The sequence below is a fragment of the Ranitomeya imitator genome, chromosome 7 (assembly GCF_032444005.1).
Source record: "Ranitomeya imitator isolate aRanImi1 chromosome 7, aRanImi1.pri, whole genome shotgun sequence".
In the NCBI taxonomy this organism is placed as follows: Eukaryota; Metazoa; Chordata; class Amphibia; order Anura; family Dendrobatidae; genus Ranitomeya; species Ranitomeya imitator.
Window position 1 is genome coordinate 49,237,024 of NC_091288.1, and position 20,176 is coordinate 49,257,199.

At 41.4% G+C, this 20,176-nt stretch overlaps 1 protein-coding gene across 1 annotated transcript in view; it reads right to left on the reverse strand.

Moving 5' to 3' along the window:
• Positions 1–20,176, reverse strand: part of PDE11A (phosphodiesterase 11A) — a 572,166-nt gene that overhangs the window by 122,505 nt on the left and 429,485 nt on the right. The gene's annotated exons all lie outside the window — the stretch shown is intronic.

Below are 20,176 nucleotides of genomic sequence, written 5' to 3' on the forward strand. Positions count from 1 at the left end.
CAGCCACAAATCATACAGCCGCAGGGACTTAAAAATAATATACAAGCACTCCCAAGATACTCAGATAACACCCGAGCTTGCTCGGATAAGACGTTATCTGAGCATGTTCGCTCATCACTACTTTTTAATTAAATAAATAAGGCAGCACACTGCAGCGCTAAAACATGTAAACTTGAAAACACGAAATTTGAACTGCATTACTGCACTAGAAATATGAAAAATGAGAGCTTTTAGCGCATAAAAATGGCCAATTTTATGTCTACCTGGTAGCCCCTTTACGGCATCTCTCTTATACCAGGTCCTAAACTTGCCTTACCTCGCTGAGAATAAACGTCTCCATCTGAATGGGTACATGTGAAAACCTCTTACTAGACTAAAATTCTCTCTCTCTGTGGAGGGGTATTGGACCTGCTGTAATTAAAACACCTGAAGCTAGGAGGCGGAGTGCACGATCAGAAGGCTAAAGAATACATTTCAAAAACCTGACCGGCACATCCAAACATAGACTAAGCGCTCATCACTACTGACCACCAATCGGCTACATTATTACCAGTCGGCAGTCATTTAATACCCTGGTTAGATATGCCGGCCACAATTCTCATGGAATAATTAATTAACAATCATAGACTGTTACTGTTCTCGGCAGCACGTGTCCTGTTTACACAGGATGATGTGCTGCAGAGAACAATGATTCTTAAGATGCCTGTTTACACTGGCCAATAACTGGGAACACTTTGTCATGCTAATCGGCCGGTATAAATGCCCCCTAATACTGCTGCCATATCATCAGCAGTGCGGGAAGAAGTTAATCCATGAAGATAGAGTGCAAATTCAATATACAAACACATATACATACAGTATATGCAAAAAGAATGGAAACATACGTCATGCATTGGCTAAGGATAAGCACCCTGAACTTTTCTTTTTTTAGATGTTTTTGCCATAACGACCTTAGAAAAGGAAGAAAGTAGAACCTGATTATGATTGAAGAATTCAATCTTTGCACAATATAATTTCCAATACGAATCCTCCCATCATGGCTGCCTATGTATACTACCAAATCGGAGAAGCAGCTTCTATATTAAACACAGCCAATAGTATAGTATGTAAAAGCTAAGCTGCATCTTGCAAATTGCTTACAACATCTTACATTCATTGGGATCAACACTTTTGTTGAAGTCCCATTGGGAGGTTGTATATTGGCTGTAATAAATCTCATCTCTCTGCACCTGCAGAAATCAGGCTGATAGATGTCAGCTCATGTTAAAAGCCCTAGAGATCAGAAGAGGAGGCGAACAGATCTCCAACGCTCCGCGAGAGTGACCGTGTGGGACATTTCTATAGGAAATGCTGGGACTTCCTTGTAACAAAGAACCAAGACCATACAGACACCATATAGTAACAATGATAATGTATGTAAGGGGTTAACCAGAAAATGCCTATGCATGTATATGTCACATTGGCTCAGTGACTGTTAGGCAATGAGTATTTGGTGGCCACCGGGCCATATAATGTGCACTGTCAGGTGGTAAACGAGATGTAGGCCCTCGGTTTACCAAATTGGTATTCTCAATTTTCTGTGTCCTCCCTACTATTCCTCTACCATAGAGGATGTTTGTTTCCGGTGTTTTGTATTTTTGAATTTTTGTACTGATTTTTAATTCTTCTGGAATAAAGACTTCATGATTTTATCATGTCTCCTTGAATTGTGGATCAGAAGCTGGATTAACTTTTTCCTTCCCTAAATTTTTTTCATAACGAGAAGCCGTGCAAAAAACTTGCCACTTTTGACATTTTCACACCATTTTTGTGGCTTCAACAACAAGGTCAGAGCTGGGTCGTAACGACAAAGTCAAGACAAGCGGCGCCGTTCCTTACGCCAATCTTACTCCAGTCTCTGACTAGGGTAAGATTTGTAGAGAGGGACAAACGGAGGCGCACGTCACTTCGCGCCTCGCCTGATTCATTAAGAAGTGTGCGCCTCTTAATAAACCAAGTGTCTCACATTCCACTCCACCCCTTCAAAAAGACTGGCGAAAAAAAATGCTACTTTTGATGACACGAGGCCATAATCTATATGTAGTTCTCCACATACCACTTTACATTTTTTTTAAAAACCGACAACATTTATTGCACAAATACATAAAATATACATGCTATGCAATAATTTTGTGGGGAAATCATATTGATCCCTACAGGAATAGTAAAAAGCATAAAAATAAATGCAGCATTCACACAAGGTACCGTAGTTTTGTCATTATCAGTTACTATAGTTACTATTATCTAGCATTAGCATTTTATATGTCTGACTTTCATATATCTATTTTTATGCTTTCAATTAAGTTATGCAATAAAGATTATATTTTTGAATTGCTTTTGAGTCTTATACATATACTAGATGGTGGCCCGATTCTAATGCATCGGGTATTCTAGAATATGCATGTCCACGTAGTATATTGTACAGTCCACGTAGTATATTGCCCAGTCACGTAGTATATTGTACAGTCCACGTAGTATATTGCCCAGCGACATAGTATATTGCCCAGCCCACATAGTATATTGCCCAGTCACGTAGTATATTGCCCAGTCACGTAGTATATTGCCCAGCCATGTAGTATATTGCCCAGTCACGTAGTATATTGCCCAACCACGTAGTATATTGCCGAGCCACGTAGTATATTGCCCAGCCACGTAGTATATTGCCCAGCCACGTAGTATATTGCCCAGTCACGTAGTATATTGCCCAACCACGTAGTATATTGCCCAGCCACGTAGTATATTGCCCAGTGACGTAGTATATTGCCCAGCCACGTAGTATATTGCCCAGTGACGTAGTATATTGTGCAGCCACATAGTATATTGTCCAGTCACATAGTATATTGCCCAGCCACGTAGTATATTGCCCAGCCACATAGTATATTGCCCAGTTATGTAGTATATTGCCTAGTGACGTAGTATATTGCGCAGCGATGTAGTATATTGCCCAGTGACGTAGTATACAGCACAGAGCTGCGTAGTATATTGCCCAGTTACATAGTATATTGCCCAGTGACGCAGTATGCAGCACAGAGCCACGTAGTATATTGCCCAGTGATGAAGTATACAGCACAGAGCCACGTAGTATATTGCCCAGTGACGTAGTATACAGCACAGAGCCACGTAGTATATTGCCCAGTGACGTAGTATATTGCCCAGTGACGTAGTATACAGCACAGAGCCACGTAGTATATTGCACAGCGAAGTAGTATACAGCACAGAGCCACGTAGTTAAGGTCCTTCTCAAAAAATTAGCATATAGTGTTAAATTTCATTATTTACCATAATGTAATGATTACAATTAAACTTTCATATATTATAGATTCATTATCCACCAACTGAAATTTGTCAGGTCTTTTATTGTTTTAATACTGATGATTTTGGCATACAACTTCTGATAACCCAAAAAACCTGTCTCAATAAATTAGCATATCAAGAAAAGGTTCTCTAAATGACCTATTACCCTAATCTTCTGAATCAACTAATTAACTCTAAACACATGCAAAAGATACCTGAGGCTTTTATAAACTCCCTGCCTGGTTCATTACTCAAAACCCCCATCATGGGTAAGACTAGCGACCTGACAGATGTCAAGAAGGCCATCATTGACACCCTCAAGCAAGAGGGTAAGACCCAGAAAGAAATTTCTCAACAAATAGGCTGTTCCCAGAGTGCTGTATCAAGGCACCTCAATGGTAAGTCTGTTGGAAGGAAACAATGTGGCAGAAAACGCTGTACAACGAGAAGAGGAGACCGGACCCTGAGGAAGATTGTGGAGAAGGACCGATTCCAGACCTTGGGGAACCTGAGGAAGCAGTGGACTGAGTCTGGTGTGGAAACATCCAGAGCCACCGTGCACAGGCGTGTGCAGGAAATGGGCTACAGGTGCCGCATTCCCCAGGTAAAGCCACTTTTGAACCATAAACAGCGGCAGAGGCGCCTGACCTGGGCTACAGAGAAGCAGCACTGGACTGTTGCTAAGTGGTCCCAAGTACTTTTTTCTGATGAAAGCAAATTTTGCATGTCATTCGGAAATCAAGGTGCCAGAGTCTGGAGGAAGACTGGGGAGAAGGAAATGCCAAAATACCTGAAGTCCAGTGTCAAGTACCCACAGTCAGTGATGGTGTGGGGTGCCATGTCAGCTGCTGGTGTTGGTCCACTGTGTTTCATCAAGGGCAGGGTCAATGCAGCTAGCTATCAGGAGATTTTGGAGCACTTCATGCTTCCATCGGCTGAAATGCTTTATGGAGATGAAGATTTCATTTTTCAGCATGACCTGGCACCTGCTCACAGTGCCAAAACCACTGGTAAATGGTTTACTGACCATGGTATTACTGTGCTCAATTGGCCTGCCAACTCTCCTGACCTGAACCCCATAGAGAATCTGTGGGATATTGTGAAGAGAAAGTTGAGAGACGCAAGACCCAACACTCTGGATGAGCTTAAGGCCGCTATTGAAGCATCCTGGGCCTCCATAACATCTCAGCAGTGTCACAGGCTGATTGCCTCCATGCCACGCCGCATTGAAGCAGTCATTTCTGCCAAAGGATTCCCGACCAAGTATTCAGTGCATAACTGAACATTATTATTTGTTGGTTTTTTTGCTTGTTATTAAAAAACACTTTTATTTGATTGGATGGGTGAAATATGCTAATTTATTGAGACAGGTTTTTTGGGTTATCAGGAGTTGTATGCCAAAATCATCAGTATTAAAACAATAAAAGACCTGACAAATTTCAGTTGGTGGATAATGAATCTATAATATATGAAAGTTTAATTGTAATCATTACATTATGGTAAATAATGAAATTTAACACTATATGCTAATTTTTTGAGAAGGACCTGTATATTGGCCAGTCACGTAGTATATTGCCCAGCCAGGTTTGTCACAGGTTAAAAAGTAAAAAATAAACATATACTCACCTTTCCGAGGGCCCCTTGTAGTCCACGGCATCTTCCGGTCCCAGGGTTGGTATCAGAGCGCAGGACCTGTGATGACGTCGCGGTCACATGACCGTGATGTCATGGCAGGTCTTTCTAGTGCAGGCGCGCAGGGCCTGTGATGACGTCGCGGTCACATGACCGTGACGTCATGGCAGGTCCTTCTCCCATACCATCTTTGCCACTGGAACCTGCAACGGAAGATGGCGGCCGGCGCGAGCGACTTCGGAGGGTGAGTATAGCAGGTTTTTTTTTTATTATTATTTTTAACATTACGTTTTTTACTATTGATGCCGCATAGGCAGCGTGAATAGTAAAAAGTTGGGGACACACAGGGTTAATAGCGGCGGTAACCGAGTGCGTTACCTGCGGCATAACGTGGTGCGTTACCACCGGCATTAACCCTGTGTTAGCGGTGACCGGAGGGGAGTATGCGGGCGACAGGCACTGACTGCGGGGAGTAAGGAGCGGCCATTTTCTTCCGGACTGTGCCCGTCGCTGATTGGTCGCGGCAGCCATGACAGGCAGCTGGCGAGACCAATCAGCGAATGAATAACTGTGACAGACAGAAGGACAGACGTAAGTGACTCTTAGACAATTATATAGTAGTTATATATATATATATATATATATATATATATATATATATATATATATATATATATATACATACACACACTAAAAACCTATATAGAAATGTTCAAGGGTTAAAATCAATAAAAATATATTATTTATTGGATAACTTAATGATTAAAAAAAGAAAAGCATAAAAATACACATATGAAAGTCAGACATGCAAAAAGTTATACAGTTAGGGCCAGAAATATTTGGACAGTGACACAATTTTCGCGAGTTGGGCTCTGCATGCCACCACATTGGATTTGAAATGAAACCTCTACAACAGAATTCAAGTGCAGATTGTAACGTTTAATTTGAAGGGTTGAACAAAAATATCTGATAGAAAATGTAGGAATTGTACACATTTCTTTACAAACACTCCACATTTTAGGAGGTCAAAAGTAATTGGACAAATAAACATAACCCAAACAAAATATTTTTAATTTCAATATTTTGTTGCAAATCCTTTGGAGGCAATCACTGCCTTAAGTCTGGAACCCATGGACATCACCAAACGCTGGGTTTCCTCCTTCTTAATGCTTTGCCAGGCCTTTACAGCCGCAGCCTTCAGGTCTTGCTTGTTTGTGGGTCTTTCCGTCTTAAGTCTGGATTTGAGCAAGTGAAATGCATGCTCAATTGGGTTTAGATCTGGAGATTGACTTGGCCATTGCAGAATGTTCCACTTTTTGGCACTCATGAACTCCTGGGTAGCTTTGGCTGTATGCTTGGGGTCATTGTCCATCTGTACTATGAAGCGCCGTCAATCAACTTTGCAGCATTTGGCTGAATCTGGGCTGAAAGTATATCCCGGTACACTTCAGAATTCATCCGGCTACTCTTGTCTGCTCTTATGTCATCAATAAACACAAGTGACCCAGTGCCATTGAAAGCCATGCATGCCCATGCCATCACGTTGCCTCCACCATGTTTTACAGAGGATGTGGTGTGCCTTGGATCATGTGCCGTTCCCTTTCTTCTCCAAACTTTTTTCTTCCCATCATTCTGGTACAGGTTGATCTTTGTCTCATCTGTCCATAGAATACTTTTCCAGAACTGAGCTGGCTTCTTGAGGTGTTTTTCTGCAAATTTAACTCTGGCCTGTCTATTTTTGGTATTGATGAATGGTTTGCATCTAGATGTGAACCCTTTGTATTTACTGTCATGGAGTCTTCTCTTTACTGTTGACTTAGAGACAGATACACCTACTTCACTGAGAGTGTTCTGGACTTCAGTTGATGTTGTGAACGGGTTCTTCTTCACCAAATTAAGTATGCGGCGATCATCCACCACTGTTGTCATCTGTGGACGCCCAGGCCTTTTTGAGTTCCCAAGCTCACCAGTCAATTCCTTTTTTCTCAGAATGTACCCAACTGTTGATTTTGCTACTCCAAGCATGTCTGCTATCTCTCTGATGGATTTTTTCTTTTTTTTCAGCCTCAGGATGTTCTGCTTCACCTCAATTGAGAGTTCCTTCGACCGCATGTTGTCTGCTCACAGCAACAGCTTCCAAATGCAAAACCACACACCTGGAATCCACCCCTGACCTTTTAACTACTTCATTGATTACAGGTTAACGAGGGAGACGCCTTCAGAGTTAATTGCAGCCCTTAGAGTCCATTGTCCAATTACTTTTGGTCCCTTGAAAAAGAGGACGCTATGCATTACAGAGCTATGATTCCTAAACCCTTTCTCCGATTTGGATGTGGAAACTATCATATTGCAGCTGGGAGTGTGCACTTTCAGCCCATATTACATATATAATTTTATTTCTGAACATGTTTTTGTAAACAGCTAAAATAACAAAACTTGTGTCACTGTCCAAATATTTCTGGCCCTAACTGTAGACAAGCAAAAGTTATATATATATATATATATATATATATATATATATATATATATATATCAAAGTAGAATAAACATGTTTACATTTTGAAAGCTAAAAACAATAACCATTACAAAATACAAACATGAAAGTGGAGCATAACTCATTTGCAGCTCCACATCTAACACATGTTCATTAGCATTCACTACAGAGAATAAATGTTTTCTTTTATCAGTACACTACGTAGCATAATAACAGCTTTTCTCTCAATTTTTGTTTTTGCGTCTTCCTTTATGTATTCAAATCAGATGGAGTAAAAAAGGATAATTAAAGCCTTTCCTTACCTATGGCATAATGCATAAAAGTAGGTTATCACCGTATTCAAATTCACTTTTGCAGATGTGAATGACCTTCATAACTCAATTTAAGAGCCTTCACTCATGAATTACAACTCCTTCTAATGCTAGTTTCTACTCCTGCAACATCAATTGCTCCCCAGAATTCTTTCCTGAGCCTCTTTAAAGTGAGTAGATTATATATCAGACAGGTTAAACAAGTTTATTCTACTAATTTTAAATAAGATGTTTTAGATTTTATACACACCAACACATTTAACTTGACAACAGTCAAGGGCTACTTATTCTCTGTCCCTAGAACTACCGCAGGTTTCATAATACCTATAACTACCATTGGGGGTCATTTTGACCCCATTCAAAAGTACTGACTCTGGAGTAAAAATAACTTTTTTGTTGCCAACAAATTAAAGAACATTTATTTTAACTTAGTAGGAACAGTGTTAAGATCAAGTACATGCACGCATTTTCCTTTTACATGGTCATAGCATGAAGCTGAAGAATGATCTCCCGTTTGCTAATTTTACTCCCAGTTGCTGTTTTATAGAGTATAGTTGCGTTTATAGCTGCTAAATCAAGAACATTACAAAACACCTGAACAGGCCATCGGCGGCTTCCAGATTTTGTGGTGTACTTTCGAGCCATCTGGTCTACTGTGTCCACTCCAACCTTTGTTTTATTGTAAAATTGTACCGTTTACGTTTTTTTTTTCTTGTCGTTTCTAACTGCTACATCTGGGTGAAGACTACTGAGCAAAATGACATTCCTATTTGGCTTACCTTGGTAAACTGTAAGAGTGATGTCACCATTCTTCATCAGAGTAGTCTCATATGTATTTGTTATTAGGAGACTTGCCTACTACTAATACTTTTATGTATGAGGTCAAATTGACCCCTTCAGTACTTATAGGTATGAATTGTAAAATCTGGGCCCCTGAAAAAGTTTCAATTCATTTTTCTGTCCTAAATATACACTACCATGAATAAATAAAAGTCACAAAAACTCAGAACTCATTTGTTAAAATTTTTAGAAATTATAGGAAAAAGAAATAGCAAAAGGGTCAAAATGACCCCTCCGGTAGTTCTAGTGTTAAACCTTGACAGAATAAAAGTTGTCGCTCTTCACCTTGCTGTACCAACAACTACTTTCTTCTACAAACTGAATTGAATTTTCTTCAGAAACCTCCATTATAGCTATCCTTAAGATAAGCTATTAATTTATGATCACAGAGGTCAAACCCCTAGAATCTCTGGGAAAAAAGCAAAATATGGAATAAAATTAACCTGTTCAAGAATGCACATCACTGTCAGCTCCATTCTCCTTCCCTTGCCTCCACAATGTCAGCTTCGTTCTCCTTCTCCTGCCTCCACACTGTCATCTCCATTCTCCTTCCCCTGTTTCCTCACTGTCAGTGCCGTTAAATAAGAGCTGTAGACTGTCACTCTGGATCTATGCTCAGTAAATGATACATTACTGGAATTGCATTCTCTTTTCCTTCATCATACTGTAAAAAAAATTGGCTGTGTGCATTAGCACTAAGGCTAGGTTCACATTGCGTTATGGCGGTACGTTTAATGGACTACGTTACACCGCGGAATAACGCGGTGTAACGTAGTCCGTTAATGCCGCCATAGACTGCAATGTCGGACGCATCGCTAGCGCACGCCCACTATGGGTGTGCGCTAGCGATGTGCCGTCATTGAGTGATGGACCCTGAGACGCGGGCTGCAGCGTTTCCGGGTCTGTCACCACTAGCGCAGATAGAGCTAGCAGATGCTCTATCTGCGCTAGCGCAAAGTAACGCCGGCACTTGCGCTACCAGCAGCCCATTAGCGTATGTGCTGAACGGGCTGCTGCTAACGCAATGTGAACCCAGCCTAAGGGTGGTGCACACAACCAATTTTCTCAGAATATCCTATCCGTGATTTTCATGACTAGCACTCTTACCTATGTTATTCTCTGGGGTTCGGCACATGTCAGGTGTTTTTCCTTGGAACGGGTGGTACACGAAAATGCCGAAGACATGTCCAATTTTGATCCTCGTGTCAGATCAAAATCGGCAACGGACGTCTATGGGTTCGTGAAAAAAAATCTGACCGTACTCGGATGATCCGATCTTCACAAACTGACAGAATAGAGAAGGCAGAGAACCTTTTTTTACGTCCTAGAAAAAGTAGTAAGAGTAATCGGAGCTTTTTTTTGGGGGGGACGTGGAGAAAACGGTCATGTGACACTACCCTTACAGTGTCAAATCCTGAAGGTGGATGGGGCTGCTGCAATGTAATTGATGACCCAGATTTAAGGTCCAGAACCAAATGTCTGTGCTGGGAGAAAACTGAGCATGATGATGGCAGTGTGTGTTGTGTGATCCCAGGGGGTGTAACTATAGTGGTTGCAAAGGGTTGCAGTCGTACTTGGGCCACGGAGGTGTCCAAAAGGTCCCTACGGCCAATTTGAGAAGACCGACTCTAATGATACTTGATGACTTTATACTTGATGACCAACGCATGATACTTAGGGGTCCTGTTGGAAATTTTGCATTGGGACCAATTCGCTTCAAATTAAGCCACTGTGTGCACCCCTGAAGACTGAATTATCTCTGATCTAAGAGGGACTTAGAAAATAAAGGAGGCATAGGACTTTTATCTCCTACTGCCATATTATTCATGTTATTCAAAGGACTGTAAAATATGAATGCAGAGGTCAATATTTTATATATTTAGTAATTATCCAGCCTGGCAAAATATTTCATTTTGTACTCTTGGTCCAACAATAAAAATAAAAGACAGCCTCCATATTTCTCATATATGATTGGTGACAGTTTTAACATGACAATCATTTGTCAAGCTGCCAGAGCACTCATGAAGTGTGAAAGGGCTGCGCAACTATTAGCAAAAGACAAATCATTGCCAACTCCTCCAGAGCATTGTAAGTTTTACAGCCTCCTAGCCAACCCCACTCCCGACCAGAGAGGCGAGGGTGGAAAAAAGGAGCCAGACGTGTAATTAGACCTTCATCCGTTAGTCACCATTCCATGTCAAATTGTTTTTACACCTGTCAAATGATCATTGTATCTGCCAGGCTGAGTCAGCGACTCTGTTATTGAGTGGTCCCAGGAACTGAGCCATGGGGATTAATATTTTATGATGGCTGCATAGATATTTTATGCCCTCTGCACATCTCGGCTATCTCTACTTGTCAGTTCCACAGCAGATTCTAGTAAATCAGTGGATACTAGTACCCAACGACTGTAAACCAGAAGGAGACAACAATTCATGAAGAATACAGATGATAATTCATCTCCCAAACAGACGTTTCTTTATTTCTTATGCATGAGACTATTCCTTAGCTGGCTTTTTTTGGCCAACGACATGTATACTGAGAGGCCCTTGTTGTCTGGATCATTGCAGACAAACTACAGGACCATAAAGTCTCCATGACTCTTCACACATAGAAATCCCAAATCTCAATTATTATTAACTACATTTTCCATGTTAGTTATATTATTGCCAACCATTATGCATTCCTATAATTAGGGTCTTTTTATGCTCGTTATATAAAATTATCCAACAGTTGTCTTTTGCCTTTTACAGTGTGCTGAAATACGTTGAATATGACCAAAATAGTCCGAGCAGTGCAACTCTTATTGTGACAAAAATTAGGATAATATTGGGGCAATAAAAATAGAGATTTATACCTATATTTATTTACAATTAAACACTGTAGGTAAGAAACCATTAACATTTAAATGCAAACAGCAGGCTATAGAAAATATAGAGAAGAAGCTGAGCAGAATGATATAAAGGTTTGTTGGAAAGATTTTGGATAACTTTCATATTTTATTTATTCAAATCCCTGGTATTTCTAGGTATATGAGTCCAGTGGGCGGTCCTACTCAGTGATTGACATATCATCTCTCCATGCAGGGAAGACTGTCAATCATTGAATAGACCGCCCACTTGACACATACATACAAATACCAGAGATTTTCAGAAATATAATGCAAGTTTTACTGAATTTTTTTTCCCTAAAAATGTATATCAATCTGATGAGCTCCTCCTGCTCTATAGCATCCTGCCTGTGGATCAGAGACCATTTTCAACGTGACAGGTTCAATTTAAATGGTTCGCCAAAATAGAAGAAAATAAAACAAAGAAAAAGTCAGTATAAACAAATTCTGAAATATCTTTACTTGGTAAATAACACTTGTAATCACTATAAAAGTATAGAACAAGGAGGACATGCAAATTAAGGATATCTAGGAATTTATAAATAATGACATTTTCTTTCTACATTTTTCTTTATATTTCCAGACAACTTCTTTAAACTACAGTGCCTTGCGAAAGTATTCGGCTCCCTGGAACTTTTCAACCTTTTCCGACATATCATGCTTCAAACATAAAGATACCAAATGTAAATTTTTGGTGAATAATCAACAACAAGTGGAACACAATTGTGAAGTTGAACGAAATTTATTGGTTATTTTACATTTTTGTGGAAATTCAATAACTGAAAAGTGGGGCGTGCAATATTATTCGGCCCCTTTAACTTAATACTTTGTTGCGCCACCTTTTGCTGCGATTACAGCTGCAAGTCGCTTTGGGTATGTCTCTATCAGTTTTGTACATCAAGAGACTGAAATTCTTGCCCATTCTTCCTTGGCAAACAGCTCGAGCTCAGTGAGGTTTCATGGAGATCGTTTGTGAATCGCAGCAAAAGGTGGCGCAAAGTATTGAGTTAAAGGGGCCGAATAATATTGCACGCCCCACTTTTCAGTTATTGAATTTCCACAAAAATTTAAAATAACCAATAAATTTCATTCAACTTCACAATTATGTTCCACTTGTTGTTGATTCTTCACCAAAAATTTGCATTTGGTATCTTTATGTTTGAAGCATGATATGTGGGAAAAGGTTGAAAAGTTCCAGGGAGCCGAATACTTTCGCAAAGCACTGTATGTTTTATGTTTGCTTCTCACAAAATTAGAATATCATCAAAAAGTTAATTTATTTCAGTTCTTCAATACAAAAAGTGAAACTCATATATTATATAGTGTTTTACAAACAATGCAAAAGAATCAATACCTGGTTTACAAACAACAGTATCACTGTGCTTGATTGTCCAGCAAACTCGCCTGACCTTAACCCCATAGAGAATCTATGGGGTATTGTTAAGAGGAAGATGAGAGACACCAGACCCAACAATGCAGACAGGCTGAAGACTGCTATCAAAGCAACCTGGGCTTCCATAACCCCTCAGCAATGCCACAGGCTGATCACCTCCATGCCACGCCGCATTGATGCAGTAATTGATGTAAAAGGATCCCTGACCAAGTATTAAGTGCATTTACTGAACATACATTTCAGTAGTCCAACATTTCAGATTTTAAAATAATTTTTCAAGCTGGTGTTATAAAGTATTCTAATTTACTGATATAATGACTTTTGGGTTTTCATTGGCTGTAAGCCATAATCATCAACATTAACAGAAATAAACACTTGAAATACATCACTCTGTCTGTAATGATTATCTAATCTATGAGTTTCACTTTTTGTATTAAAGAACTGAATAAATGAACTTTTTGACGATATTCTAATTTTGTGAGAAGCACCTGTATGTTGTCATTTATAGGGAATTTCCTGAGGAATGATAACCTCCCCATGTCCACATGCTCTACTAGGGCATATACATTTATTAGAGGCAGCTTCCTCTCTCGGGATCCTTATCTATGTGACAGGACAGCTTTGTAAGAGTGTCTCCCCCACTGGCAGATCAGGTAGGGCAATGAATTACAAGGATGAGCAATCATTTAGGACATTCATTGCAGGGGAATGTGTGTCTAGACACGGCTTCATAGCTTATTGCTGGAGGCATGACCTAAAGATTAGTGATGAGCGAACGTGCAGGGATCTGAGCATGCTCGGGTGCTAATAGAGTATCTACAGCGTGCTCGAATACTATGTTCGAGTCCTCGCGGCTGCATGTCTTGCGACTGTTCGACAGCAGTAACACATGCATGGATTATGTCCTTGTCAAAATGTTCCTGCATTATAAAGTTCATCAAACTAAACAGAAAAAGGGCAAAAGGATCATTTTGTGTCTTTTTGATCCGTAATCCAGGAATTGCAGGCATTGGGTTTGCAATGAAGCAGAAGGTGGTAGCACCACAACGTTTTATAGATGACGGATAGGAAAAATGGAAAATGCAAACAGGGCCCTCAGTAGCACTGGGTGATGCTCACTGATATAACTTGTGTCCCTGCAAGTGACGTGCCAAGATTCCACAGAGACTATATAAATCCTCAATAGAGTTCTCATCCGCCATGCTGGACCTGACACTGATTAATTCCAGCCCGCCCCACCTGCCCCATGTTCTCCACTTCCATCATGCAGAGTCTTGGATAATGTGAAGAGCTCTGTTGTAGCTGTGCCAAGTGTCATCGCCTCACCGCAGACGGAGCAATGTTCTGCTCACATCAGCCTTGTGGCTTCCTTTCATAAAGCCATAACACCGTGCTGAATCCATTGTGTGACGGGCCCCAAATATCGGTGATGCCTGATGGACCCCACTGACTTATATTAGCTTTTCTCAGGTTCTGCCAAAGTGACTACTAGGGCTCAAACACATGAGCGTATTAGTCGGACGAGTGCAATGTGAGAGAACATCGCATAGCGCTCTGACCAATGTTAGTAAAGGAGTCAGTGCTCATCTGGGACTTTTTTCTCAGCTCAGATTGGACTGAGATGGCACTCGGAAAAAAATTGCAGCATGCCATGAAGGTCTGCGAGAATCACAAGCACTCACCAATGCAAGTCAAAGGCAGGGGTGAACCTAGCCACACTGCTGCCTGAGGCGAACTTCAAAGCGGCGCCCCCCAAACATATATACAGTACAACCCCCTATAGGGCTCCCATCTCATATACAGTCCCCCCATACATTACATGAGTGATAACTATTGTACATTCTATAATAGGTCATAAATCAGACAGTATAGTCCTCCATACAGTATTCTGGGCACCACAGTGCTCCATACAGAATAATGAGCCCCATATATTGCTCCATACAGTATAATGGCCACACATGAGGCTGCATACTGTATAACGGCCACACATGATGCTCCATACTGTACATTGGCTGCACATGAAGCTCCGTACTGTATAATGGCCACACATGATGCTCCATACTGTATAATGGCCACACATGATGCTCCATACTGTATAATGGCCCCACATGATGCTCCATACTGTATAATGGCCCCACATGATGCTCCATACTCTATAATGGCCGCACATGATGCTCTATACTGTATAATGGCCGCATCCATACTGTATAACGGCCCCAAATGATGCTCCATACTGTATAATGGCCCAACATGATGCTCCATACTGTATAATGGCCCCACATGATGCTCCATACTGTATAATGGCCCCACATGATGCTCCATACTGTATAATGGCCCCACATGATGCTCCATACTGTATAATGACCCCACATGATGCTCCATACTGTATAATGGCCCCACATGATGCTCCATACTGTATAATGGCCGCACATGATGCTCCATACTGTATAATAGCGACACATGATGCGCCATACTGTATAATGGCCACACATGATGCTCCATACTGTATATTGGCCACACATAGTGTTCCATACTGTATATTGCCCATACATGATGCTCCACACTGTATAATGGCCACACACGATGCTCCATACTGTATATTGGCCACACATAGTGCTCCATACTGTATAATGGCCACACATGATGCTCCATACTGTATAATGGCCACACATGATGCTCCATACTGTATAATGGCCCCACATGATGCTCCATACTGTATAATAGCCCCACATGATGCTCCATACTGTATAATGGCCAAACATGATGCTCCATACTGTATAATGGCCACACACAGTGCTCAATACTGTACAAAGGCTGCACATGATACTGCGTACCATATAATGGCCACACATAGTTAGCTCCATATACCTAATACACACCCGGCTCTGCTCCGTACACCTCATACACACCGGCTCTGCTCCGTACACCTCACACACGTGGCTCTGCTCCATACACCTCATACACACACGGCTCTGCTCTGTACACCTCATACACACTCAGCTCCGCTCTGTACACCTCATACACACACGGCTCCGCTCTGTACACCTCGTACACCAACAGCTTTGCTACATCCACACTGTGAACCCTTCCTGACCCCACACATAAGGTAGCTTACCATGGCAACCAGCACAGCAGAGTCCTGCAATCCTTGGAGGTCCCAATCATGTGACCCCTGACTCCTCCCCTCCTGTGACCTCATCACAGGTCCTGTGCAAACAGAGCAGCCAATAGGTTGTGGGTTGTGAGCAGGGGGGTGCGCACTGCACTAGTGACACTCAGCAAATGTCAGGGATTATGAAGAGTCGGTACCACGTGTTCTGGATGCCGCTCTGCCGCCCCCTGTCTTTCAGTAAGGACTGCCGCCTGAAGCAAAGGGCTCAACTTGCCTCATGATAGCGGCGCCCCTGGTCAAAGGGCACAAGAAAAAAATTGTATGGCACGGTCAGATTATTACGCACACATCTCATAGGAAACCTGACATTTCAGTACAGTAATTTTACAGTGGGAACCTTCAGCATAGATAGATATAAAGATGCGAGTGAGACATATAATCAGTGCATGGCATTTGTATTTTTCTGTACTGGCATGTTGTCCCCCTTATTTTTACTGACCAGCTGAGGGAAAGCAGACAGCTGGGAGCGATGACGTTAAAAAGGTTCAACCACAGCTGGCGGATCAAACCGAGACCAAAAACTGTGATTGGCGGTAACCTTAACCTTGACTTCACTGCTCATCACTGGAGCCTGGTTCTTCCGCTAATCTCATTGTGTGTCGGTGGCCATGGTGAGCGGTAACATTACTGATGTCACCACTCATCACTGCCTCCGTACGTAGCAGAGTCCTGGATCATCGTGGGACCTCCTTATTATGGAATTACTGTAGACTCTTTGGATTACTTTTTCTTTTGATGGTATTACATGGGTAATAGAGGTCTGACTGTAAAGGGAGTTAATGAACAAATTCAGTGCTGATGACAGAATTGAGACTTATATCCCAGTATGGTACAGTAAGGTGGGGGTTTGTTTCAACGCGTTTCTAAGAATATAACTTCTTCTTCAGGTTTTTCCTGAAGAAGTTATATACTTCAAAACGCATTGAAATAAACTCCCACCTTACTGTACCATACTGGGATATAAGTCTCAATTCTGTCAGCAGCGCGGAATTTGTCCATTACCTCTCTTTCCAATCTGATGTCTGCTGGTCGCCTGTTGATCCGTGGATCCGCTGCACCTGATTTTCTATATTATATGCGTTAACAGATCGAACAGGTGAGTTTAATCTGAGTGCAAAACTTACTGTATCTCTCGGATAAGACCCTATTTGCTTTGATCTCTCCTATAGTTTCATGGGTAAAAGAAGGAAATAGTTGGGGAGTGCTTTTTACAGTTAAAGTACTTTGTGTGTGTTTATTTATTTTGACTTTGGGGGTTCGTAATGGGGGTATATGTCTGACAGACACCTCTCCATTACTATCCCCTGGGCTTAAAGTCAGCGGACATTACAAAGCTGACATCAACTCCAAAACCATTACCCCGATCGCCAACGCACAGATCGGGAAGAGCACTTCCACAATTGTTTTCTTTTTTTTTTTTTACTATATTCACTAAATGCTAAAACTGACCTGCCATTATGATTCTCCAGGTGATCATGCGTTTGTAGATACCAAACATGTTTAGGTTCTTTTTTATTTAAGTGGTGAAAAAAAAAAACAAATTTGCTGGCATAGTACCGGAACCTGCATCAATTGCCTGGACACGACCTATGACATACCTAAACATCATAGGTCGTGAAGGGGTTATAAATGCATTGCATACCCATGTCAGATGGATGTCATATGGATGCTACTTGATAAACATAGCATTGTACCCACAGGGCACTTACATGACACTCGTCCTACTTTTCTGGATCAACATCACACTGATTTTCTTATATGCTAGTGTGACTCCAGCCTTATTGTGATGGGAAAAATAATAAGTAGCTAGTGATATTTTTTCCTGTAAAATGTGTTAGTAACTGTGGCCGAACCTCCGTTGCAGATGTTAAAAAGATTTCCACCAATTTTAAATATGGGGCCAACAATAATCTAAAAATAAAAATGACCAATTATCTACAACATCCCACCATTCCTCAGTACTCAGTACTCATTTAGCTCGGAAGTGAAACGAGTGTCTTTGGCGTGCTCGTCTGTTAGGAAGATACCTGCATGTGTTACAGCTCTCTAACAGCCACAAGACATGCAGTTATGGGGACTCGAACATAGCATTTGAGCACGCCGAAGACACTCGATTCGCACTAGAGCATGCTCAGATAACACCTTATCCGAGCATGATCGCTCATCACCAAACGGCACCCATTGCACATAAAACACAGATTTTATTATTCATTGCACGGTGAATGATTTATTCAATATTTTTTCTCAGTATTTCATCACCTATTTCATCCATTATAAACTTCTTGGTAGATTGGAGTAGTTGTATTTGCAGTGCGCTGTAATCCAATACTACTTGGGCACTGTATGGTATTGTTATATAGGCAGTATAATGTAGAGACTATATGGTATTGCTATATAATGGTAGTATAATGTGGGCAGCATTTGGTACCATTCCCTTATATCTAGCTTGAAAGAAGGTACATCTGTAGTTTTCTGAGCGTCATAGTCTTCAAATCGTAATAAGGCGGCATTTTATTTTTGTTTTCGATTTTTGGTCCTTGCAGAGGCCACATATCATTATGCCACAAATATGAGAAGGAAAATGTTCACACATATCTATTGTAACAGACAGACAGGTCGCCTCCAGACATACACAGGCAAACTAACCATTTCTTCAAACTCCTTTATTTGATCTTTGTTCTGAGATGATGAATTTACTTTAACTGGGACCAGAGGCTCAACATGAAGCTCCTGGGCTCCAATCCAATATCTGGAACTGGTTCCCACTGATCATTTGCCATTTTTACAGTTTGATGTCCTATGTGGTAGAGAAGTTACTGTGGAAGCACCATGTCCCGAGTGCGGCAGCAATATTACTCCTGTACACTATAATCTCTATCTCTGGCAGTGCCATCTAAACAACCTCAAGCGACACCTCCTACTGTCAGAATGAAAATAAACTCCAACGCATGATACGTCTAGGATCTAAGATCCCGGACTCCGGCATCCCTTCAGACAGTGGATCCCCCTGTTATACCGTGCAGTGTTAAATGACAATTTCTAGAGCGCATGTACACAAAAGAACATACAGGTACTTGGCGAAGAATCATTTAAAGGGGACCTGTTAATTGCCATGATTTTATTATCTGGTGTAAATGCCGCTGTTTTCCTGAATCTGGCGCCGTTTTCTTTTGTTCCTGCGCCTCTCCATTCCTGAGATATGCCTCCCTTTCCCTGTATCAAAAGTTAATACCTTATCCAAGTGGGCGTATCACTCTACCCTTCTCTATTAACGTTTTCTTGAGGACCACCCCCAGTTGGCTAACCAAACAAGTCGTATATAGATTTACAGTATATACAGAAATGAGGAGGCCATATCACAGGAACGTAGAGGCACAGGAACAAACAAAAACCAATGCCAGATTCATGAGAACGCCAGCATTTTCATAGCAAGTGACAAGTCCTCTTCAAAGCGATTGTCTACCTATAGTTATTATTTTATTTGATCTAACTCCTATTGTGATCACTGATGATTCTTTTTTCTATTTTTTAGTGGCGACTGCAGAAAGGTTGCCCTTTTTTACTCCTGGTGCTTGTGGCTCTGGCCATTCTTGAAGATTTGGGTTTAAATCCTAGCTAGTATGTCTTTCTTTTGCTAGCTCTGTGTCACGATCCATTTTTGGATGCGTGGCAGCTCTGGTTCCACTATGATTTAAATGTATTTTTTTCCTTCTAGGCCAGAAGGGATTAATGTCAGGTTCCCTTGCTAGCTGTGTACTGCAATTGCAGAGTTGCTAGGTCAGCTGTTGTGGGTGGTGACCACTCCCACCATCCTTTAAATAGCCACCTGATGCATCAGCTGACTGTCAGTGATAGAGCTATCTATGCTGACCAAGTCTCGAGTAAGGAGCTCTCTGGCTGCAGTGGTGACTCTGCTGGTTTGGTAGAGTTCGTGGTCCAGGTGCCTTTCTTCTCCTGTGCAGAGCTTTGCAGCAGAGAAGGCTATTAAGCTAAGTTTTGTGTTTATACCTCATCTGTCTCGTGTTTCTCACTGTCCCCTGTGTTGTACCATCTGCAGTGGTGAGGCTAGCGCCCTTGCCGGCCAGTGCACTAACCAGAGGGTTGCGAGGTG